The sequence below is a fragment of the Leptonychotes weddellii genome, chromosome 9 (assembly GCF_054177405.1).
Source record: "Leptonychotes weddellii isolate Sample4059 chromosome 9, ASM5417740v2, whole genome shotgun sequence".
NCBI classification, from domain to species: domain Eukaryota; kingdom Metazoa; phylum Chordata; class Mammalia; order Carnivora; family Phocidae; genus Leptonychotes; species Leptonychotes weddellii.
This window is the reverse complement of record NC_138377.1, coordinates 19,938,439-19,963,935: the sequence shown is the minus strand read 5'-3', so window position 1 is coordinate 19,963,935 and position 25,497 is coordinate 19,938,439. Positions and strand designations below refer to the sequence as shown.

Sequence of the window (25,497 nt, the reverse complement as noted above, 5' to 3'; positions counted from 1 at the left end):
CAATGTTGCCTCTCCAACTATTTAAATTCCAGAAAATTCCTTGGTTCTAGCTTACTAGTTTCTCTTGAACTATGGCCTTTCTTTTGTTCAACCCAACTACCGAGTGTTATTTCAATGATGAGAATTTTGTTTATTTTTAAATTTTTAAAAAATTGTATTGTGGTAAGAACACTTAACATGAGATTTATACTCTTAAATTTTTAAGTGTTGTTAACTACAGGCAAAATGTTGTACAGTAGATCTCTAGGAGTTGTTCATCTTCTATAATTGAAACTTTATCCTCATCCATAGGAACTCCCCATTTCCGCTTCCCTCCAGGCCCAGAAACCACCATGCTACTCTCTGCTTCTCTGAGTTTGACCACTTTAGATAGCTTATATAAATGGAGTCATGAAGTGTTTGTCCTTCTGTGGCTGGTTTATTCTACTTAACATAATGTCCTCAAGGTTCCTCCATGTTATCACATATGATTTTTTAAAGTAAATAATTTTCCATTTTATCTGTATACCACCTTTTCCTTACCCATTCATCCATCATCGATGGGCATTTAAGTTGTCTCCATATCTTGGCTATTTGTGAATAGTGCTGCAATGAACATGGGAGTGCTAATATCTGTTTGAGATCCTGATTTCAATTCTTTTGAATAAATACCCAGACTTAGGATTGCTGGATCATCTGGTAATTTTAATTTTTAAAACGATTTTATTTATTTATTTGAGAGAGAGAGAGAACAAATGGGGGGAGGGGCAGAGGGAGAAGTAGTCTCCCCACTGAACAGGGAGCCTGACGCAGGACTCAATCTCAGAACTCTGGGATCATGATCAGAGCCAAAGGCAGATGCTTTACCGACTGAGCCACCCAGGCACCCCTATTTTTAATTTTTTTTGAAGAACTTCCATACTATTTTCTATAACAGCTGCACCATTTTATATTCTTATCAACAGTGTGCAGGGGTTCCATTTTTTCCATATTCTTGCCAACAATGATGACAGTTTTAATTTCCATTATATATTAGGTTAATTTTATTATGGGTTAAATATCTTCTTACATTTTTTAGGATATAAATTATATTTACTCTAAACTTCCTGTTATGCTTATTCTTCTAAGTCTCTGTCCTCATGATTAAGCTAATCTTTTATTGAGGAACAACAAAGTATTGGCTTTTCTCGAATGATTGATGACTTTTCTTTCTAAAACTAGGCCATTTTATTGTTTTTTTTAACAATAGAATAAATAGTATTCTTGATGATTGCGGACATGTAAGGCTGTTGGGTAGTATTCAGAAACATCACAGTAATGCTGGTTTTCTTGATTGGTGTGTAGTCTTCAATAATTATAAGGAGTTACTTGTATGAAATTGATGTCAAAACATAGGACCACATTTATGCATCTATCATTTTCAGAATTGCTGGTAACCTGTGGGCATATCTTCCCCAAATACTTTGCCTCCTGTGTCATTATGTCACAAGGCCCAACTTGCTGATGTTCACCTCAATGACAGTTCCTTTGGTAATGACATTCAAAGTTGGGTATAGTGGGGATAGGAGACTCTTCTTTATACCAAGTATTAGTAGGCAAAAGGTGCCATTCAGTTCAGGATGAGTTACATGGCCTTTTTGTAACATAAGCCCAGCCACAGATGTCTACAGCCCTACCACTCTGAATGCACCTGATCTTGAAACATAAGCCCATTGACTTAATGAATCTTTAATATTTAGGTGGTTTTTGAGTAAAGCCATCTCCAACACAGCAGACTTTAAGAACCATCCTCTTCCATATTTTCTTCTCTTTCTTTCCTGTTCGAATAACTTAATACTTCTATTTCTTCCCAGGCAGGAACTTTGGGCAGAAATTTTCTGCTTTCATTTTTTGTTTTTGTTTAATCATTTTTAAAGATTTTATTTATTTATTTTGAGAGACAGTGAGAGAGAGAGCACACACACATGAGTTGGGGGGAGGGGTGCAGAGGGAAAAGCAGACTCCCTCCTGAGCAAGGAGCCTGATGTGGGACTGGGACCATAACCTGAGCCGAAGGCAGACACTTAACCAACTGAGCCACCAAGGCACCCCTGTTTAATCATTTTGGAAAGTACCTTAGCTCATGACTGTCCCTCTTTGTCCAGTGGATATGCAGGTACTGCTCCTTGTGGAGTCTTTTTATCATTCTTTTGTTTGGTGTTTCTCTTTTCATGCATCTTAATAGTCTTTTTCATTTGTATTTTCTCAACATGGCACTGTTTGTGGTAAAGCTTACCATTCAGACCAATCATCTTCTTGCCTTTGAACATTTGTGAGCCTCTTGACCTTCCTTCTTTCTCTTTTTCTCTTGGTAATGCAAATGAGTATCCATAGCGCTTATGGTGTAGGTGTAGCTCTCAATACATTTTTTTATGGCATGGTGATGACCACCAAGCCACTGGGTACAGCAGCCAGGCACAAAGAATCTCTCGATTTTTGGGTCTCAGAGACATATGAGCTGACTCCATACCACTCACAACAAGAAAGGGACACTTCTAAAAGGACCAGTTCCAGAAAAAAAGCACGATGTGTTTGGTGACTATTGGTGTCCTCTCATCTCTACAGCTGAAACACCTTGCTGGGTTGACTGAATGATTGTCCACTTATGAGGAGAGGTGAGATGAACTGCTGTGGCCTGTGACTGAGCAGGTTTCACTCAGAGTAGAGAGGCTTGGGATATTCTACTGGTGCAATATGTAGCCTTTAGTGTTACCCTATTTCCTTGACCTCAAGTTGTCACAGCCTGACACCCTCCCATCCCCATCCCACCTGAGCCTGAAAACCCTGTGGTTGCTCTCTGGCCTGAGAAGGTGGGTTATTCAGAATCTGTCCTGCTTGATTCCCTCTTCTGATTACCAGTTGGTTACTCTTAGGACCACTCTTGAACTCAGGATCCACTACACTTGGGTATGAAGCTCCCTTGATACAACTCCCAACTTTTCTAGAAGAAAAATGTGTTCTATGTCTTGGGAACTTTCATTCTTCTCATTTCCCACCTTTCAAGAATTTTTTATATGTTATAATCCATTGAGAATTCTCCTTCTTGATTTACATACCAGATGTGAATTTTAAAAAGAAAATATATGATCATTTCTAGAGATTTTTTTATGATATAGAGTAGCTAAAGTGGTGCTAAGTCTGTCCTCTTGAATGAAATTCTATATCTTTTTTTATAAAAATGAGATTCTGCTATTTATATTTTGGAAATTTTTTAATGTACCAATTAAACACATTTCCACGAAAGTAGATATATGTTATTTTAAGGTTGCAATACTGTTCTAGATATGAATATGCTACGTAGACATTCCCCTGTAGATGACCATTTTAGTTCTTTTTCAGTTTTTACTGTTACAAACAATATTGCAATAAGTATGCCATGTACTTTTGAAATTATTTCTATAGAATAGAATTTTCAATGTAGATTTATAAAGTCAATAAGTAATATTCATGGAATGTGGTTTTCAAAGAAAGAGATCATTCTTTCTTCTCCATGTTTTTGTTAATCTCCATTTGCATTAGCTCAAGGTTCTGGCTTTTTCAGTCCAGGGAGTTGAACGACAGGCTCATCATCCATAAGTATTCTCACTTACAGCAATAGCACTAGGACAGAAGAGGGTATTCAAAAACATGGAGAAGCATGATGCAAAAAGAAAGCATCAAAGCGGGGGAAATTGGAGGGGTAGACGAACCATGAGAGACTATGGACTCTGAAAAACAAACAGGGTTCTAGAGGGGAGGGGGGTGGGAGGGTGGGTTAGCCTGGTGGTGGGTACTGAGGAGGGCACATTCTGCATGGAGCACTGGGTGTTATGCACAAACAATGAATCATGGAACACTTCATCTAAAACTAATGATGTAACGTATGGGGGTTAACATAAGAATAAAAAAAAAAAAGAAAGCATCACTCTTGCATTTCCAGAACGTTAAAAGGAGCCTACAATATCTATTGATAAATAAATGAAAACATTTTTAATTAAAATGTTGACTTAACAATATGCAGAAAAATAACATGTCCTGAAGTCAAACAACTAATTTCTAAAAATTATCAGAAGCTTTACACACACCAAGAAACAATCCTTTTCAGCAAAGAGATCTTTCCTTCACATCCTAAATCCTTTTTCTCAATAGACTCAAATCCAACATCTGTCTTCATTGCACTTTTAAACATCTTCTTACCTATTCTGGACTTCTTTCCAACAACTAACACTTTCAAGTTTGTTTGTTTGTTTTTATCCTCAAGTATAAACTCCAAAATGTCTGTGTCGGAACAAATATCTGGTAGACCTACCAGAATAACCCCAGGTACAAAAGTTATTAATCTGAAATGAGCTGATTCATAGCAGATGACCAAAATAACACTAGAATTTACTGGAAATGTGCTCTCCATGCATGACTTATTTTTTTCTAGAAACTATAAGAAAGCACAGACAGGACACACACACACACACACACACGCACACACACACACACAAAAGAAAGAAAAGAGAAGGAAAAAGAAAAAGAAATAATCACTGTGGCAGACCGTGTTTCAAAAACTGTCCATGTTTTTGTGTTTCCAGTTCTACAACTGTAGAACCTTGACATTTCTCCCATCAGAAGGTGGAGTCTAATTTTCACCCCTTGAATGTAGGTGACTTTATGACTGCCCAATAAATAGAATGCAAAGGAAGACACAGTGTGACTTTTGAGGCTAGGACACAAATGGTGATATAGCTTCCATCTGGCTCTTTCTCTAGGACACTCACTTTTGGATCCCAGCCACCAAATTTTGAGGAATCCCAGGCTCCATGAGGAGGCCACCTGTAGATGATCCGGTTGACAGTCCTAGATCAAGTCCCAGCTGAGAGCCATTATCAATCACCAGGCATGAAAGTGAACAGCCTTCAGATGATTCCAGTCCCTAGCCTTCCTTCATAGTATCTTCCAGATGAGGCTTCATCAGTATGGATCAGTGACAGGACTTCTCTCCTGCGCTCTATTCAAGTTCTTGACACATAGAGAATTTGAGGGAATCATGGAAAAACCACCTTCACCCTTAGAAAAATGGAAAACTTGCCCTGAGTTACTGAAATAAATAAATATGTGAGGATATATGCTTAAAACATCACATTTGAAAAGGGCTGGACACATTCACATCTCTCCATCACCAATGTTAGTTCTAGTGTAGAATTAATACTTTTACTAGAGATGTGAATCAATATTGATGGATCTCAAAAGTTTCAGGTGGGCACCTTTTCCTGCCCTTCGGCATTTTCTCTGCTGTGTAGCTGAAAGTGTTTAAAATTGCAATAGATTCTCCTAATGTTTAATTGAACATTGCCCTTCCTGTGTTTTAAGGCATTGTCTCTAAGATTCCTATCTAATGTCAGCCTTGACCCTCCCATTGCTTACTATACACTCTGCTGAGATTCATTTCTCTTCCTTAGCGCCTGCATTCTCTGACTGTTAGGTTTGGTCAAGTTGGATGAGAATTAATAATTTATTCATTTGGAAGAAATTGATAAGTTTATTATTTAGCAAGTATATTTCAGAATGCCTTAGGCTCATCTATTAATGATTCCTTCTCCTTTAGCTCATAAAATAACAAACACACAAAATCCAAAAAACCACCAAAAAAGCAAAACCAACCAGTAAAGGTTTTACCCAAGCCACCCTATTAGGTCAACTCTGCAAAGAGAAATCAAATTGGCTAAGACCTGGTTTTGTTTTTAGTTTTACTGAGCAAGACTCTTCCTGATCTAAAAACTTGATGCAACAGCTAATGGGAAATTTTCTCTTTCTGATGATGTGCAAAATAGTCACACAGTTGAGTGTTAGTCTTATATTCAATCAAAGATTAAAGCCCACATTCATTTATGGTATCTCCAATTCTGTTTTGATGATGAAATTTAGTGTTTTAAAAAAATTTACACTGTGGCGTGTTCTAACACAATTGCTATCTGACTACTTTATAACCTACACCATACCATTTATGGATAAAATAATGAAATTTCACAGAGAATTAATGTTCTCAGAGGAATTTTCCATATCTGTTTTTCCTTTAATTACCCAATACTGCTGTGTGAATAAGGCGGGGAAAAGACGTGAGAAACTAGATTCTATTCCATTGCTGGGATTTGATCTAAAGCAGCTAAGAAGCATTCCTTTTTCAGTTTCCTCAGATGGAAAATTTTCTACTCATATTGGTCCCTTATTTTCCTAGGTGGGGTGTAGGTAATGGGATGCTGCTGCGGATTTGAAGATGAATATGTTACAGAGGTGTTAGAATCAAGTAATAATTTCCAAGTGTATTAAATAGTCTAGTATTACTTTTAAGTCACACTCATAAATTAGAATTGCTAAAAGTGATTTTTTTATTATGTTATGTTAATCACCATACATTATATCATTAGTTTTTGATGTAGTGTTCCATGATTCATTGTTTGTGTATAACACCCAGTGCTCCATTCAGAACGTGCCCTCTTTAATACCCATCACCAGGCTAACCCATCCCCCACCCCCCTCCCCTCTAGAACCCTCAGTTTGTTTCTCAGAGTCCATAGTCTGTCATAGTTCATCTCCCCCTCCTATTTAAAATGGGACATTGAGGTGGTGCCTGGGTGGCTCAGTCATTAAGCGTCTGCCTTCGGCTCAGGTCATGATCCCAGGATCCTGGGATCAAGCCCCGCATCGGGCTCCGCGCTCCGCGGGAAGCCTGCTTTTCCCTCTCCCACTCCTCCTGCTTGTGTTCTCTCTCTTGCTGTGTCTCTTTCTGTCAAATAAATAAACAGAATCTTTAAAAAATAAATAAATAAAAATAAAATGGGACATTGATACACTCTACCCATCCTGTCTTGAAAGCCAGACATTTTTACTGCTACAGCTACTTTGTTTATCAGTCTGGGTGTGTATGTATGTATACATGTGTATTTTATAAAATGAAACAAAGACCAGAGAAGTATATCCTCTGAGAGAAATTGCATGCAAATAGGAAAAACCTTTGACCCTGAGGTTATTGATAATTTTCTCTGTAGTCCACTTCAGGATTTTTCCTTCAGATGATTGTAGAGTTGAGCGGGTGGGACAGAGCCCACCCATACAGGATGTTAAACCTGCTTTTTCTGCCCTTTTAGTGGGCTATCATAAGCTTCTTACCTTAAGCAGACTTCTTTTTTGGCAGTTTCCAACCTTTTTCCTGCCATTGTGACAAAACTGTGTATATAAGAGACCTCTGAACATAGTAAACATAGTTAGAACATCTTCATTTATTATAAGCTAAAATACAAGCATGCTTGTATAAAATGTGTTTTTGTGTTTATTTTGGTTTAAACTAGGTTCCTCTGATTCTGGGTTGAGCTTCATATTCTAGCCCATGAGAAGAATTTTCAAGAGGTAGTTATTAAGCAATTAATCTAGTGCCTTCTAGTCATTGTGATAGAATTTTTGAAGTGGCCATAATTTTTTTCTTCCTCTTTATGGACTACTGCAAAATATCCTCCACCCAGTCAACACTTAACTGTGATCTATGGTGTGTGACCAAATCTGTTGGAAAAAATATCTGTTCTTGCAAGAAATAAGTGCATGCAGATTTTGGAGATAATTAGTTTGTACTCCACAGTCACAGTTATTTTTATTTTAAAAAACTTAGGATATTATTCTCAGACCATTCAGGGGACCTGTCCTTCCGGCCCATTTTCTTTTTTTTTTTTTTTTTAAAGATTTTATTTATTTATTCATGAGAGAGAGAGAGAGGCAGAGGGAGAAGCAGGCTCCCAAGGAGCAGGGAGCCTGATGCGGGACTCGATCCCAGGACCCTGAGATCATGACCTGAGCCGAAGGCAGACGCTTAACCATCTGAGCTACCCAGGCGCCCGGCCCATTTTCTTATAATAGCAATAACCACCATCACACTTTTTTTGTGGATACCTACCAGATGTCAGACATGCTCTACATGTTAAATGTATGTTATCTTCTTAAACCTTGTGAAGTAGACATTACCCTTATTTTACAAATGAAGAAATCATAGTCACCATGCGTAGTGGAAATAGCAAAATTATTGGTGTCAGACAGTCTTAGACTCATTCTCTGCCACTTCAGAGCTGTCTTAAGATTGTTTAAGTCTTTGGATGTTTTTTTAAATCTTACTGTAATAGAAGATAAAAATGTTTGGTTTGAAGGAACCATGAAGCAAAAAGCAAATGAAAGAAAAATGAAAAGCAAAAATCAAAACAATCAAACAAAAACAGATAATCAAACTTTAAAGACATTTTTTTCCCTTCAGGGGTCTAAACTGTTGTAAAAATGACCACCGGTTATGTTGATCGGGTGAACTTTAACTTCTGATTTTTTCCCTTGAATTTTAATAAATCAGTTATTCTCACTGGTATGCTGAGGCTTTTAAGTTACCAAGGAATGAATTTTATATGTGTGCTTTTATATGTGTATTTAACTTCTAAATTGCCTAAAAATATGATTTTTGTCCTCATTTTAAGCTTTCAAGAAATTATGACTGAATCTCTGGTTAATCAAGAGTTCTGCTCATTTCAGTTTAAATCATTCTCTTATTGAAAAAAGCCTCAGTATTAACTGGATTGAGGTTGATTTTAATTTATCATGTCTCTTAGCACCCTTCTTTTTCAAATGAAGTTCTGTTAGCTTTTTCACTGACACCTTTAAACCAAGACATTTAAATGACACTAATCCAAAAAGTAAAAAGAGAGACACTATGGGGTATTTTAAAATCTCAGCTATGGGAAAACAATATGCGTATCCAGACTTCCAGGATTAATGCATAGTCTGGAAGATACCAGTCCAGATGTACAATGCTCTTGGTGAGATTTAAAGCCTTCATCTGGCCCAGAGTATGAGGAATTTTTGAAGCTCCCTCTGGGCAGAGGTCTATGCAATAAAATACCACCTCTGTTTGCCCACAACAGCTTCCTCACCTTCTAATTCGGCCTGATCTCTGTGATATCCTTTGTCCAAAAAGGATGAGCTGTGTATTGATGGGTACTAAATAGCTTATAGTACCAAACAGTCTTCCTTTTCATCTTCTAGTCTCAGATGATCATAGTAATCCAGAGAGAACATTATTTTGTGCTGAGGTGTCTTTTTCTTCTGAACACTTCAAAGTGAAACTATCATTAAACCTGAGTGGCAGTCATTATTTGCCTCCAAAACCCAAGTGAGCAGTGAGTGGTGACTAGTCTAAATGGCAAAGGGCTTGACCACGGACAGAATTCTAAACCTGGATTCTGAATCTATCCTTTGTCATGAGGACAATGAAAGGGAGATAGATTTTATACTAGGGAGGTCAACAGGAGAGAGATGTTCTCCAATGGTGGTAGGGTCTATCAATTCAAAACCACTCAACATGCATTTGTTTAATGCCTACCATGTGCACTGTTGTCCTTGAGCCACGTCACTCTCTGGGAACTGTTTCTTCAGAGGAACCAATAGCCTACACTCATGAGCAAGTTCTTAACAGCTATGACCTTAAAGGATGGAAGTGTGATTTCACACTAAAGTTTTCCAGCTGGAATTAAATCCTGGAAAGGGCATGGGAGTCAGAGGCACAGCTAATCCCACATCCTACAGACAGATACAGAAGAATTAATTAGAAAGACTTTACTAGAAACATGATTCACCCTAGTTTGAAATGTCTCAAAGGGAAATATTCACAATTTTCCATGGAAGCCCAAATTCATGGTCTGTTAGAAGATGTTATCCTCCTGTTTCCTTGCATTTAAAGGAGAATATTTTTCTTCTCTTTTTGATTCTTTCACCTCCTGTTATTTCCTCTTAACATAATGCTTACTTTATTCCATTATCATTTCCATGTGACTGTGGTTTGGAAGTTGATACCTAACGATTTCTAAAGAGTTGGCCAAGTACCCTTGGAAGGTACCTTGATGATTATTTCAGACCCACAAAAATGTCTGCACTTTATATTGCATACAAATTAAAAGTAAATACACTTTTGAAGTATAAAATATAAGGCTGAAAAATCCATATTTAAATAACCTTGGGTGAGTCTTTTTTGTAATCAGTTCTTTAAAATAATTCCCTTACTAAAATTTGAGGTAAATGAAGGCACCAAGGTTCTCTGACACTTGGGTCACTAATTATCTGCCTTCCTTTGCCATATCATAAAAGACAGGCTTTTGCCTTGGTTTTCTTTCCTTTGTCTATTTAAAAAATGCTTTGTCTGCATACCTTTGACACATTGCATTTCACATCCTGCTTAACCTTTGCTGGTCAAGAGAGCTTGAATTTTCTTTTTTAGAAAGTCCATTTGCTTAGAGACAAATTATATGAAATGATCAGTAAAGGTGGCCTTGGGTGATGAACATGTGCTCGTACTGTTCATGTGCATGCCCTTCAACCCAGTATAAATTAATTTTTAATATATTAATTAAAACATTTGTTCCTTAAGGGCAGAGAGCACATCTCCCACCTTCCCTCTTCCTCAGTCTCTCTGTCTCTCTCTTCCATGGTGCCTAGTAGCATGCTGTATACTTTGTGATTGCTCTGAGGAAAGGGTGCTGGCATACTTTGAAGACATAGTAATATAATAATAATAAAGCCTTCTATTTTCTTTTCCAGCTTCCTAATCTAAACTCTGTATCTTTCTATCAATCACTCTTATGGTTCCCCTCAGCTCCCTTCATTTCAATTGTATTCTTCCTGTAAGAAAATGAACAAACCAATGTCAATTTTCAGGTGGCAATCTCATGCATTTCCATGGCTTTATTTACTACGTATGCAGGTGACAGCCCGCTCATTCCATCAATCACAGAGGTAAATTCCCATGAGTCCCCAAGATGCCTCGATTTATTATCCCTGGACTATTCCCTTTGAGAGATTTATCAAAGAAAGGGTGTTTCAGAGAAACCTAACAATCCTTGCATTGAGGTTCACTCAATCATTTAGACAGCCTAAGGAATCACATTTGTGAAGCCTCTTGATGCATAAAATAATGCAAAGAGAGGAATAAAGCTCACACTGAACTTGCACTAGTGGAAGAGCCGTGAATGGTAGTGATTAAAAACACAGACTTTGGATTCCATCAGTCTGGTTTCAAATCACAGCCTACCAATTACTGACTGTGTGATGAGGGCCAGGGCCTGAATCTCAGTTTCCTCATATGTGAAGAGAAGTAAGAATATCTACCTCCTAAGACTGCTGAGAAAATCAAATGAGATAATGGTTGTAAATATGAGACCTAGTGAAATGTCTGGAATATGTTGCATTTTCCTAAAGCTGTAACTATAGTTATTCCTAAAGGCTGCAAAATGGTCAATGTCATTATGAGAAGGTTGGTTCTTTCAGTTCCACCGATTCCTTTAGTTAAATCACATTTTTCAAAATATCTCTATTGAACATGGTAGGGAGCACGTATTATCAGACATCAGCAGTGCTGTCTTGCCATCTGTAGCATTATCAAGGGACAGGGACCTCATCACATTGTGAATTTGGCAGAAGGATTAAAAATGTATATAGCTTGAATCATAGGCTATGTGTTAATTAGTATAAAAGCCAAAGGAATACTTGATTTTAAGTTCAACTTGAAATTTTCAATTTATTTCTCAGTTCAGTGGAACAGTGATATTAATAGCTAGTATTAATGGAGTGATTACTCTGTGCCAGGCACTAGATTCCCTAGCACAAATATTTCTAAATTTAGGGGAATGCTCTGCAGGGTCCCCGCAACAATAATCCTTGGGTAGGCAATAATTATCTTGCCTTCTCCTCAAATGAATCAAAATTCAAATCAAGTTCTCCTTTGACTTTGGATGTGCCAACATCTGGCAGCTACTTTGACATCTATGTCTCACCAGGCCATTTATAACTCCCTGATTTTCTCTTCATTCTGAAGGCTGCTTTTTCATGAATTCCTCACCAATGTATAAAAGCCTTAAAGTTCAATGCTTTTTCATAGTCAAATGAAGAGTTCCAGGGACCCATTGTGTTACCACGATGGGTCATTTGCAACATCACTAGGATATTCCTTATTGCCCAATTTTTAGTTTATTCAGTGAAAAAGCAGAAGACAGTTAAAACTGTTAACATTGAATGCTATATCTGAAAACCCTACAAATAGGTTAACTAAGGGGCTACACGGGGCTGAAAGCAGTAATTTCATGGTAGGAAGAATGCCTAAAGGTCTTATTTCAAATTATGATGATACAGCAGATCTAGACTCTAGCATTTTATAGTAATGCCTGAACTGACAAACATTAACCAGAAATCATTGCCCATGATACAGGTGGCAATCTATCATGGTAAATGTCAGTATGGGGAAGACTTTAAAAGCCAAAAAACAAAGAAGATCAGACACAAAGCTGATCTAATTGGACTTTGCTCTCTAGGGGAATTATAAATTCAGGTTATAATTGGGTGACCTCTGCCCTTTATAAGTTCTCGAAAAGTTCTCTAGCTCTGGGTGGTATTGTTTATGGTCCTGTATGATTACATATCAAATCCCCTTAGGAGAGGCAATCTTTGCATGACAAAATATTTCCAGATTCTAAATGATTGGCCCATGTATTTCAAGCTACATTCAAATCAGTAAAATTTCAAAGTAGCACCAATGATGGAGTTGGATCCATCCTTTGTGATAAGTATTAACAAAATTTAACTCTCAAGTTTTGTTTTTGTTTTTTTTTGCGAATAATAATGATCTTTCAAATCAGAAAGCTAATTAAAAGAAACCAAGCAGAGTGTATCAGCTTCCTCTTTTAGATCTAATATCCTTGTTTCTATCAATGATATGATAGAAATCTCCTACTAATGTGTTTTTAAAACATAAGACTTAAATACAACACTCAAATGATTAAAAAGATAGGGGGTCTCTTATTCCAGAAATGAAGACTAAATCATCAGCAAAATACAAAATCTTTCAAAATGACCCCAACTTCACTTTCTAATCTTTTCCCTACCATTTCTACTCATCTCCAAAATGTATACCTAAACCATAGTTACAAAGACCTGTTGCAGTTTCTCCAATGTGTCATGGACGTTCACCTGTTTCTTGCACTTAAATGACCCACTTTCCTTCTCTGCATGAACAATTCCAAATCAGCCTTCAAACTGCAGCTCAACTACAACTCACAGAGCTGGTCGCCTCTTCCTCTGTGCAGTCGATCTATCAGAGCATCTGCCACATCATGCTGGCCTCTGACCACATCACCCAGAGTGATAAACTCTATTTTGCCTTTGTATTTGCAGCACTCAGAATGTCATGTAGGAGTCAGTGGACAATAAATAATATATATTTTTTTCTGAATGAAACATTCCCAGGACTGCTGTGTACATCCATGCAGGTTATGCATGACATAACTCTAAGGGCCACAATTCAGATAGATTAAGATGTGAACAGGAGCGCTGCAGTTGCGAAGTGCATTTCATGACAACATGTGGCAGACTCAGTCATTCAAGCCGAAAGTTTTATATTCCCTCATGCTAAATGTTAGTGTTTTGTGCTACTCACGCCCTCTCCTATCAGTTTCCAAATCCTGATAAATCAGGATAAGCTAGGTTTTGCTGTAGTAACAACCAGTTCCAAAATCTCATTTATTTGACACAACAAAAGTGACTCACAGTACATGTCCAATACAGGTTGGCAGAGGAATTCCGCTCAATATTGTCTTTCAGAGAGCCAGACTCACAGAGGTTATATCTTGACACATGGTCATGATCACTGAGTCTAAAATCAGAATGTGGCAGATCATGTACTGGCTCCTTGAGCTTCTGTTTAGACGTGGCACATATCACTTCCAATCACATCTCAGTGGCCAAAGAAAATCGTGTAGCCATACCTAATTTCAAAGGGGTCAAAGAAAATGCAATTCTACCACATGCTCTAAAGAAGGAGGAAATACTCATAAATAGGAGCATCTCTTATTTCTACTCCATTTGTCTGGTTTAACTCCTTCCTACCTTATCCTTGGATTACTACTATCACCTACATAGCCTTCTTGCTTTCTTTTTTCTTTCTTCCATCTTGCCCTCAGCCTTTCTTTCCATCAATGACAGATTGATCTTAAAATACAACTCCTTCTTACTTCTTTCAAGAAGCGGTTTTAAATTAAAAACCTTTAGTGATTCCCCCACTGATTACCAAAGTAGGCCCCAATTTATTCATCTAATCCCTCCTCTTTCATTCATTCTACAAACAATTTTTGAGTTCCTAAAGGGAATCAGACACCACAAGGGACACCAAGGAACAAAAGAAGATAGTTCCTGGACTTAACAGAGCTTATAGCCAGACACAAAGAGAGAATGAGGGTATTTCAGAATGATGCTACAGCGGTAAGATCAAGAAGGAAATAACTTTGATTGGAAGTCAATAAAGGGATCTCTGAGGAGGAAATGTTTAAGATGGTTCTTGGATTTTGAATACATGTTTTATAGGCAAATATATTTGGGGAGGGGTATATTGGGGAGGGATGAAGGCAGAGTGAAGAATATGGATAAAGATGGAGGCATGAAAATTTGGTGTGTTGTTAGAAATGTAAATAATTCTGTAGGCTAGAATAGAAGGAGCTCATGTGGTGGGATGGGAATAGTTCTGAGGTGTAGGAAGTACACTTGGAAAGAGAGATTGAAGTCAGGTGAGAAATGGAGGAGGCTTACAGTTGGTTTTAAGGCCTATGGCCTTTGTCCTTTGGGAAAGGTAGAATAATTGAATAGTTTTAAGCAGGAAAGGATGTGATCTGCTTTGCACTTAGGTTCACTCTAGTGGTAATATGAATGCAGAAGTGGAAAGCAGGGAAAATCTATTGTGGGGTGACTTTTACTGAGTATGGTGATTAATTTTATGTGTCAACTTGCCTGGGCCATGGGGTGCCATTTGGTCAAACTTGTTCTGGGTGTTTCCATGAAGGTGTTTTGGATGGGGTTAACATTTAAATTAGTAGACTTTGAGTAAAGCAGATGAGCCTCATCCAGTCAGTTGAAGGCCTGAATAGAATAAAAAGACTGGTCTCCCCTGAGCAAGGGAGAATTCTCCAGCAGACTGCCTTCAAACTGTATCTGCAACATCAGTTTTTCCTGGTTCTAAAGCAGACTGCCTTTGGACTCAACTGGAACATTGGCTCTCCTGGGTCTCCAGCCTGCCAGCCCACCCTGCAGATTTTTGACATGCTAGCCTCCATAACAGTGTGAACCAATACTTTATAATAAATCTCCCTCGGGCGCCTGGGTGGCTCAGTTGGTTAAGCGACTGCCTTCGGCTCAGGTCATGATCCTGGAGTCCCTGGATCGAGTCCCGCATCGGGCTCCCTGCTCGGCGGGGAGTCTGCTTCTCCCTCTGACCCTCTTCCCTCTCATGCTCTCTGTCTCTCATTCTCTCTCTCTCAAATAAATAAATAAAATCTTTAAAAAAAAATAAAAATAAAAATAAATAAATAAATCTCCCTCCCTTTCTTTCCCTCTCCCTCCTCTCTCTACCTCCTCTCTCACTGTCTCTATCTCTCTTTCTCTGTCTCTGTCTCTCTTTGTCTTTCTATCTGCCTCTCTCTCTCTGTTGGTTCTGTTTCTCTGGAGAACCCTGACTAATGCAAATTTTGGTACTGAGAGTCGTTCTGGAAGAACAGAATCTTAAGGATGAATTTTCTGCGTTGGTTCTAGGGCTTCTAGAATTGGCTTTTTAATCTGATTAGATTTAAAGACATTAATGACTCTATTTTAAGTAGTGAGGGGAACACTAATAGTCCATGGTGTGATCTGGCAATAGTACTACGCAAAATATCACCAATGTGATAATCAAAGGCTACAAGTAAGAATCTGGGTAGCCATGTGTATAATACTTGGACATATTTGTCAAAGTAACAATCTGTTTGTTTTTTTTAAGATTTTATTTATTTTTTTATTTTAGAAAGGGGATGGGGAGGGAGAGGGAGAGGGAGAATTCCAAGCAGACTCCACACTGAGCCTGGATGTATACTTGGGGCTCAATCTCACAACCCTGAGATCATGACCTGAGCCGAAACCAAGAATTGATGCCCAACTGACTGAGCCTCCCAGGTGCCCTTCAAAGTAACAATCTGAAGTGCTTAGCATTTTCCAAGTCAGGAAATAGTCTAAGAAATGCTAATTGCCTTGCCCAAGGCACCAAAACTTAAAGTGAAGGAGGTGTGTCTTGAACTCACATTTGCTGGTGCAGTTTCTGATTATTTTCACCCATTACTCCAAAACTGAAGGGAAACCTTGACTTCAGTCCAAGGACTTTACATTTGAGTTACAATTTGCAGTTCTCTGGAAATAGCTCAGTACTTTTCAGGATGATCATAATACAGATGCTGACTAATGATTTATTAACAATGGAGGTGGACATAATCTGATGGGATTAATCAGGTGCGGGTCAAGTTGCCCCAAAAGTAATTTCCATAAACTACACAGAGAACCTAATTATGTAAATCACTCCAGAGATCCCCAACTGACCTTCTTGACAAGAACTAACCAACAGTAATGAGTGGAAAGAAAAAATATTAAAAACTGGATCATTTCCTCAGATAAATCTAGAGTTGATGACAATGCTTCTTGAATTTGAGTGCTGTAGTTGCTGACTGGGGGCTATAGTGCTGATTCAAACTCCCTGAATGGGACATATAGATTCACTAGGAAGTAAACTAAAAAGAGATATGTTTTCTATTTCTGTATGACCTAGCTTTATATTTATTAAAACTTGAAATGTTTCTCAAAGTGTTGGTAAACAAACTTCTTCAAATGGCAAGGAAAAAAAATCACTCTGTATTTTCTAATCAAGGAGGATTAAAAGGCTGTGAAACTATATCCAATGCACAAAATGTTGTAATTATGATAAATATTTGTCCTTTCTGTTTTCACTACAAACTCAAAAATCCTTGAGTCTGTGTTTGGCACATGCAGGAGATTACAGCCATCTGCTGAGAGACAAAGCTGTCAATTATAAAACAATCTGGTTTTCCATTTCATTCCATTTCCAGGTTAATGTGGCCCAGCTGAGGTAGGATCTTACTGTTATTATTATTAAAATTGAGAAGTTCTTGATGCCCTCTGTCCTGTGACCCTATCCTCAAGATCCCCAGAAATTTGCAAATCTCTGAACTTAGAGTTTCAAACTCAAGGTCAGCATATCTTGTACAGGCCATTTAATAAGGTGAACCACAATAAGGGAAGGCTATGAGTTTTTATCTAACTTGAATACAAATTGATGGTTTCATTCAATTAAAATGTACTTTAGGCTAATGAGAGAAATTATGGCAAACAGAAACAGCAAAATGGAGACAGGACTGTTGTCTGTCAGCTGGACTGGTGAACATTTAAAGGGAAGCTTTGAGGTTAATAAATAATAATAATAAAACAATGAAACATGGGGGGCACCTGGCTGGCTCAGTCAGAAGAATATGCGACTCTTGATCTCAGGGTCATGAGTTTGAACCCCACGTTGGGTGTAGAGATTACTTAAAAAAAATAAATAAACTTAATGGTTGGGCAACTGCTTTCGGCTCCAGTCATGATCCTGGAGTCCACAGATTGAGTCCCGCATCGGCCTCCCTGCTCAGTGGGGAGTCTGCTTCTCCCTCTGACCTTCCCCCCTCTCATGTGCTCTCTCTCTCTCTCAAATAAATAAATAAAACCTTAAAATACACACACACACACAATGCCTGGATGTCTCAGTCGTTTAAGCATCCTGACTCCTGGTTTTGACTCAAGTCATGATCTCATGGGTCCTGGGATCTAGCCCTGTTTTGGGCTCTGTGCTCAGAGGGGAGTCTGCTCGAGATTCTCTCCCTCTGCCGCTCTCTCCACTTGTGCTCTCTCTCACACTCTAAAATAAATAAATAAATCTTAAAAAAAAAACAAACCCACACATATAACGAAACATGGAAAGCAGAATGGCCAATTTAATACCTTAGGATTCAGCAACATTGAGGAGGGACAGTTCAAAACCATAGTAGAGACGTTTTAATGGAAGAGGCAGTGGCCCTAAAATTGTGGCCATTAAAGACCCAATGGAAATGAGTTAGCCTTTGTTTTGGCCAGATTCCATATTAGAAAATTCACTCTGCTTTCTTGACTTTTTCCTGCAGTTTTACTGGAAACAGTTATCTTGTGTTTTGTTTTAGTTAAATTGCCTTTTAACAGACTGTTCAGAAACTCTTCTATTCCTCAGTAGCAGTGGAAGAAGAATTAGCTTTTAAACAGACACCTAATAGTAGAGAATAAACATTTTCCCACCAAAACTGGGCATGGGTCAGACCTGAGGACACTTCCAAGGGGCCATTGAGAGCCTAGATTAAGGCTCTGTTTACATAATGCTGATCATAGTGTTTTCTGGAAGAGTTCTTTCTCTAGGCCATTAGTGACAAGAGGGAAGTGAAAATGAATTTGAATTTTTTCAAGTGCATTCCTCCCCTCCATTCAATTTAACAACCATAGTTTGCATTTCATAACATGACCCAATCTTGGGTCAATAATTTCACCTACTGACTCTTGAAATCAAGGCAAAAGAAAAAAAAAAAAAGACAATGTTTTATAACTGAAGAGCCCACTGAAACATAATTCATAAATCTAATGCTTCTCAGTTAAATATAAAAATGCTTACCTAAAAGGATTCAGTTTAAAGCAAATAGGGTAACAATTAGGGCATCTGGCTCTAGCCCGCAGAAGCAAATTTGGCCTCCTGGTTTCAGGGAGAAGGTTAAGTTGGATTTCAAAGTTACCTTCTACTTTCCGGTGAGCTTTGTCCTCCCATCTGGTGACTGCTTATCCTAGCAGCTTCCTCAATGTCAGAATTTCATTTTCTCTTCTCTGTGCCTCTCGTACTCAACCATAAACATTGTGTGTCCTGGGTCTCATTCTGTCAACTGGATGAAATGTTAACCCCATGGTAAAGAACAGTGGACGAACTTTACTGTCTAGTACAGCTGTTCCGAGCTTTCAGTGTCAATACATTGTTGGACCACAACCAACTGTGAGGTTTATTATAATTAATTTAACACCTATACAAGACTCCTCTACTTAAAGACTTTCAACTTCAGACTCTTATAGACATAAATAAAATTTTGCTATAAAATTGTCAACTTTTCTTTGCTCGACAAATGATAATACAGGAGGGATCCTGCGGATAGGTGTTGATGGGGGATCGGGATATGCCACCCCAAAATATGCCATTTTGACATAAGGATTACTTTGAGTTGAAGGCAATTGAGAACCAACAGATGCAGAAAGAGTTCTCTGCCCTCCCTGCTATCTGCCTAAAAGCAGAACATAAATTTCCCTTTGTGAAGGTGACCCCATTTTACCAGGAAGAGGAGTGACTGTCACCTGGGATAGAGAGTCAACACCAAGGTGAGTTTGTACAAACAGACCTTACTAAAATAACTCTTATCTCCCATCAGCTGCCTGGTGTATTTCTAGTCCCTTGCCTATAATTTATTGTCCTTTGAAGTCCCAACTTTCCTTCCTTTGTTAAAATGGTGTATAAGCTGCCGAGTCTAACCATTTTTTTGACTGTCACTTTTCTTTCTTTTTTTTTTAGGATTTTATTTATTTATTTAAAGAGAGAATATGTGTGTGAGTTGCTGGGAGGGGCAGAGGGAGAGAGAGATTCTACAGCAGACTCCCCACTGAGTGGGAAGCCCAATGCAGGGCTCCATCTCACAACACTGAGATCATGATCTGAGCCAAAATCAAGAGTCAGATGCTTAAATGACTGAGCCACCCAGGTGCCCCTTGACTGTCACTTTTCTGTGAACTCCTATGCATGTAACTATTAAAAATTCTGTGCCTTTTCTCCTCTTGATCTATCTTTTGGTAAATTCACAGACCCCCAAGACTGAATGTAAGAGATAGAGGAAGAGATTTTCCTCTCCAACAGTGGACAGAAGTTAAGTTTCAATACTCTGTGCCTAAGGTTCATACAGAAGAAGGTCAGGAGTATGTCTGAGACTATAAATCCTTTACATAGTAAAGTTACCGCTGATGGGAATTTTTCTGGGGACCGTAGATGTTGGTTCATACTCAAGACAATTTGCATCTGTACATCCTCAAGGTCAATGGTAAGAAGGAAAATGAAGATACCCAATGGAGTTTATGAAGTTCATTAGGGACATCTGTGGCACCCACTGCTTGTCAACCTGCAGTATCTATTTTCCTCTTTTTTATTCATAACTTGAATTTCTTATTAATAATGAATTTTTTAATTTATAACTCTTACTTCCTTATCAGCTCTGATTTCATTCAGAATAGCAGTGATGAACAGTTTAGGCCAATTAAAAGAACTTTCCACCTTACACTTCCCCGAAACTAGAGGATTATGTGGCCTGGGTGTGTCCAGTGAGGGGCGGTCTCCCGGTAGAGATTTTGAGAACAATGTTGTTTTCCTGTCAAAAGGGACAGACTCAGCCTGTATGAATCTTTTGCTGCTTATTCTTCTCTCTTCCTCTTGCTGGAATACAGATGCAGTGTCTGAAGTATAGCAGTCATTTTACAATCATGAAGTTAAAAGACATAGGCTAAGAATGGCAGACCAGGAAGGAGAAGGAGCCTAGCTTTGGATGACTTCCTAAAACAACTGCCCCAGTTATGGACTGCCCACCCCTAGAGTTCTGGTCATGTAAGAAAACTCTGTTAAGCCACATTTGAGGTTTTTGTTGTATGAAGCCATCCCAATTCTAAGTGACACAAAGTGCTCCAACAGATTTTAATATTGATAAAAAGTGGTCTATTGGGGCGGGGGGGGTGGAAATGCTTGAATGATTTTATTTTAAAACTTTGAGGACTAACGCAGACTTCTATACAGGAGAGTGTATTGGTTGAGCAAGTTAAATTTCTCTCTGCAACTATAGATTAACAAAAAGAGATGTATAAAAGGACTTACACACAGACATTTTGGCTATCTGCTTTCTTTGCCAAGGAACTAGTATTAGTAAATTATTTCTCTTTATGTAAGTTAAAATGCACTGAATATTATTCCTACAACAATGCCTCCTTCCCTCACTTGTCCGTTGAAGCTCCCTACTTGTGATAGAAGGGTGGACCTCTAGTAATCCTGAAATCAGACACAGCCCTGGACACACCCTGGGAGTTTGTCCTCTGTGAGAATCTCCTTTGCTTTATTTGTCCAGGGAACTCTTTAAAAACTGCCGGAATAACACATGTACCTGTGATTAGTTTTCTAAATTAACACACTGATTTTAATGATCCTTTCTGAAAATGCAAAATCTTAACCCAACAGAATCCTGTATGAGAATGAGAAGGTGGGTATTTGGAGAATTGGAGCCTTTCAGCATTCCTCTAAATTGGTTCCACATTCACGGGTAAGCCTCTTCTAGAACAGGAATGCTAAATGGAGGAAAGTTGGCGGAAAAGCTAAAGGGAGAGAAGAAAGGCGTGGCCTCCATCACAGTACTTTGCCTATGCCTCTCAGTAGGTCTGTTTGCACAGCAATCATTCCATGGGGTTCCTTCCACCAGATAAAGATTCCATCATTAGGTTTGTGATTTGCAAAACTCCCTTGCTGCCTTACTCTCACTGGAAGGGACCAAATGAATCAATCAGCATCACTTTCCCAAGGCTCTGTTTGCAATCAAAAGGGCCAAAGGTTTTCTTGTTTATAATTAGCAAAACATCCTGCTAGAACTAGATCCACATGAAGACTTGCCAGCATCACACATCCTCATCCCAACATCCAGCTCATAAAGAATACGCACTGTTTGTGTTGTATAGAGTGGTGCTCAGCAGCTGCTTAATAGCACAACAACTGTACACAGGACTGAAGAGCAAAGGCAAATACCAGATTTGATTGAACCCGCAGGGAAAATTTCAGGTGGCATAATGTAATTGCCTGAGTTAGGATACTGAGATTAAATAACACCTATGCGCTCTTAATAAAAGTGTCTAGGATCTCTACCAGCCATAAATGACTTGGATCTTAGTTTTATAACCCGGTAGTGGAAAGGGAGGCAATTCTCCAGCAGCACAGCAGTCTCTTGTTGGAAACCCTGTTTCTCATCCGGCACCACCTGTGTGTCCCCTTGGCCGCCCCCCAGCACAAGGCACCAATGCAGCCAAACCCACTGAGCCTGTGAGAGCAGCCAGAAATACAGCAGAAGGTGTTGGCTTCCTGGCCTCTCATTGAGGCCATCTGGACTCTCTAACACACCTGTTTGGGAGGGTTTCCGTAGCTTGGTTTACAAATGTAAGTGCAGCTCAAAATGTTCCAGTCCAGTGCTGATCATTCGCCTTTACTTTTTGGGATGTTAATTATGCAACAAGATCATTTCTGTGCCCATTTTTCTCCTCCGTTATAAACTTTAGATGGCAAAAATGTACTGCTCAGTATTTTTTTTAGTGGAATGAACAGATGTAAAAGTGTTTTCAATTCCTTAATAAAGGTGACATTAGGCCAGATTTGATATTACACTAAGTCCCACATAACATTTAAAAATGAGTTTTTTCAACCATAAAATTACTAATTGATCTGTCTTGTAAAAAGATAAAGGAAATGAATGCCTATTTGAGTTTCATTTCTGTCAGGCTCCCTATTCCTTATTTTATGTAGCGCAAAATGAATTTTAATGAAGCAGCCTCCAAATTTCAAAATATGCCATTACCCTTCTGAAGTAATTGGCATATTTGACTGCCTTTTCCTTTCTTAGAGTCTGTCTGACTTTCTAATCTTAAAGCCAATGTTCCATTCAACATGTTCTTCTGCATGCCATCTGAAAGAAGTAAATTAAAACAAGAGGAGGGACTATACCAGAAAGAATTCATTCACTGAACCACTCAACAAATATTTACGGAATTCCTGCTGTAGGTCAGGCACTGTTCCAGGTGCTGCAGAGAGAGTGGGGCATAAGCGAAAATTCCTGCTTTCATGGAGTTTCCATGTCAGTGGAGTGAGAGAGTATAATAGACACACAAATATATAATATTCAGGTGATCTGCACTATGAAGAAGAATAATGAATATTAATGTGTAGAAAGGGACAAGATGGAGAGTCTGTATGTGCTGCTTTATTATAGAGGGGAACCCAGATGAACCTCTTTAGGAAAATGGCATTTGAGCAGAGACCCAAATGAAGTAAAAGTTGAGCTATTCTGGCAATGAGAATCAGCAGATAGAGTAGGCTTTCTAATTCCTTTCATATTTTTGCCTACTTATGTACATATAAAACACTTCTGGTTGCTTTGTCTAATCTGGGAGGCTACAGAGGGATGAGGAGAAAGGCAACTTTGAGTAACTACTTGTACCACAATATGTATATTTCCATTTTGTGAATCTGTATGACAATCCTCTGGCCTGATAATCTGATCCTCACTTTACAACTAGGGAAACAAAGGCTCAGGGACATCAGGTAGCTTGGTATATGAATGTTCCAGTTATTTATTGCTGTATTACAAACTCCTAAATTTTGTGGCTTAAAATAACAACAGTTCTTTATTTTGCTCATGCAATCTGAGCAAGACTCAAAAGGAAAGGCTTGTGTTTGCCCCATATGGCATCATTTGGGGAGCACAATTTAGGGTTAGGGATCCATATCCAAGATGGCTCATTTCCATGGATGGCAAGTTGGTGCTATTTATCCAAGGATAGATAGCTGAGTCTGAGGGCCTGCGGCCTCCTTTTCTCTCTGTGCAGATTGGGCTTCCTCATAGCATGGTGACTGGGTTTCTAGGACAATGTCCTAAGAGAGAGCACAAGATAGAAAAACATGGCATTATGATGATGTAGTCTTGGAAGTCCCATATCCCCAGGTCTGCCTCTCACTTGTGTTGGGTCTTTAGCAAACTGACATCATCCTAACCCCCAGAAAGGCATTTTCCCAAATAACATGTTTCTCTGCATCCATTCGTTTAGTCAACAAGCATCCCTGAATGCCTCTAGCACAAGAGTTAGAACTCTGCTTTGGAGTCCAATTGCTCGAGTATCCAGCTTTTCCCACTTGCTTGCTGATGAAGCTAAGGAGATTTATTCAATCTCTCTTTGCCTCAGTTTTATTAAACGTAAACATCAGGATTTAAGGAAGTCCAGAAAACTTCTCATGCACCTAATAAGACCACTAATTTCTACCCTTGTACTACTACCAGCTCAGCCCCATTTCCTAAAAAAAATCAATCCCGAAGAAGGGAGGTAAAATCAGAATTAATGGCCTACTGGGGGACCTGGCTGTCTCAGTTGGTTAAGTGTCTGACTCTTGATCTCAGATCAGGTCTTGATCTCAGGATTGTGAGTTCAAGCCCCCCATTGGGCTCCATCCACACTGGACATGGAACCTACTTAAAAAAAATAATAATAATTAATGGCTTTCCTTCTCCAAAAAGACTGCCAAACATTTTATCTCCACAAGAGGTCCAAGACCTATATGATATCCATTACTAAGAACTCCTATTCCCCTATGTTTCTGTATAACCCTGAATTTAACTCAAGCTCTCATCTCTTACCATGACTACCACCCCTGCCCCAGCAAAGCACCGAACTCTTCTATTTTTCCCTTTGCAATTCATGGTCATCATCAGAAAAAACAAAACAAAACAAACAAAAAAACCCCACTATTTTCTAAGCAATCTTCTCACCTTCTTTCTCTAAAGGAAAATGGTTTCCTAAAGCTCTTTCCTGTGATAGTTGTTTTGTTTTTTTACCACCCTATGTAGTAAAGGGCTTTGTGGTAGGATAATTGTCTTTCTTGTTCTTTCTTACTGTGTCTAAATTATTTCTTCTCTCACCATCCCCAAATCCAATGTTCTCTGAAGCAAATGCCATAAGACTATACTGCCTACATCCCTTCATAACACAATCATGCATCAATACCCTGCTTTTTCCTTACCCTTCACATGAGACTTTAGCACTTGCCTCATTCAATAGGTTTTCCTCTACTACTATACCTGTCCCTATGTTATCGGGTTTTACCACACATACAGATAATCCATCCACTATCCTGGCTTCTAACAATAAATTCTCCTTACCTCTTCCAACAATCTTGTCTTTTATCCCATCTCTACCATCCACTCTTACAGCCATATTTTGGATCCTATATCTTTTCAGCTTACTTCCTTTAGCACTGGGTCCAATAATTCTCCAGTTCCTCAAGAATTTTATCCACTTTTCTTAAAATTCCAATCTTCCTACTTCTTCCTTCCTTACCTTGCTAGGTAGGATTCTACAGTCCATTACTAATTACCACTCCTTTGCATATTTTTTCAACAACTTGAACTTTGCTACCTATGGATGAGTTTTTATTGGTGCCACAACAAATCACTACAAATGTAGTGGTTTGAAACAACACTCATTTGTTTATCTCACAATTCTATAGGTCAGAGCCTGGTGGGCTCTTACCTGGAGCCTCTGAGGAATCATCCACTTCTAAGCTCATTTACGTTGTTGGCCAAACCCAGTTCCATGCAGTTGCAGGACTGAGGTCCCATTTCTTTGCTGGCTGTTGGCTGGGAGCCACCCTTAGCCCCTAGAGGACACTGTCTGGTCCTTGCATGTGGACCGCTACATTTCAGA

At 38.7% G+C, this 25,497-nt stretch overlaps 1 pseudogene; it reads right to left on the bottom strand.

The window, feature by feature from the left end:
* Nucleotides 1-1,326: 1,326 nt before the first annotated feature.
* Nucleotides 1,327-25,008, bottom strand: LOC102740555 (ribosome biogenesis protein NSA2 homolog; annotated as a pseudogene).
* Between the last annotated feature and the right edge of the window lie 489 nt (nt 25,009-25,497).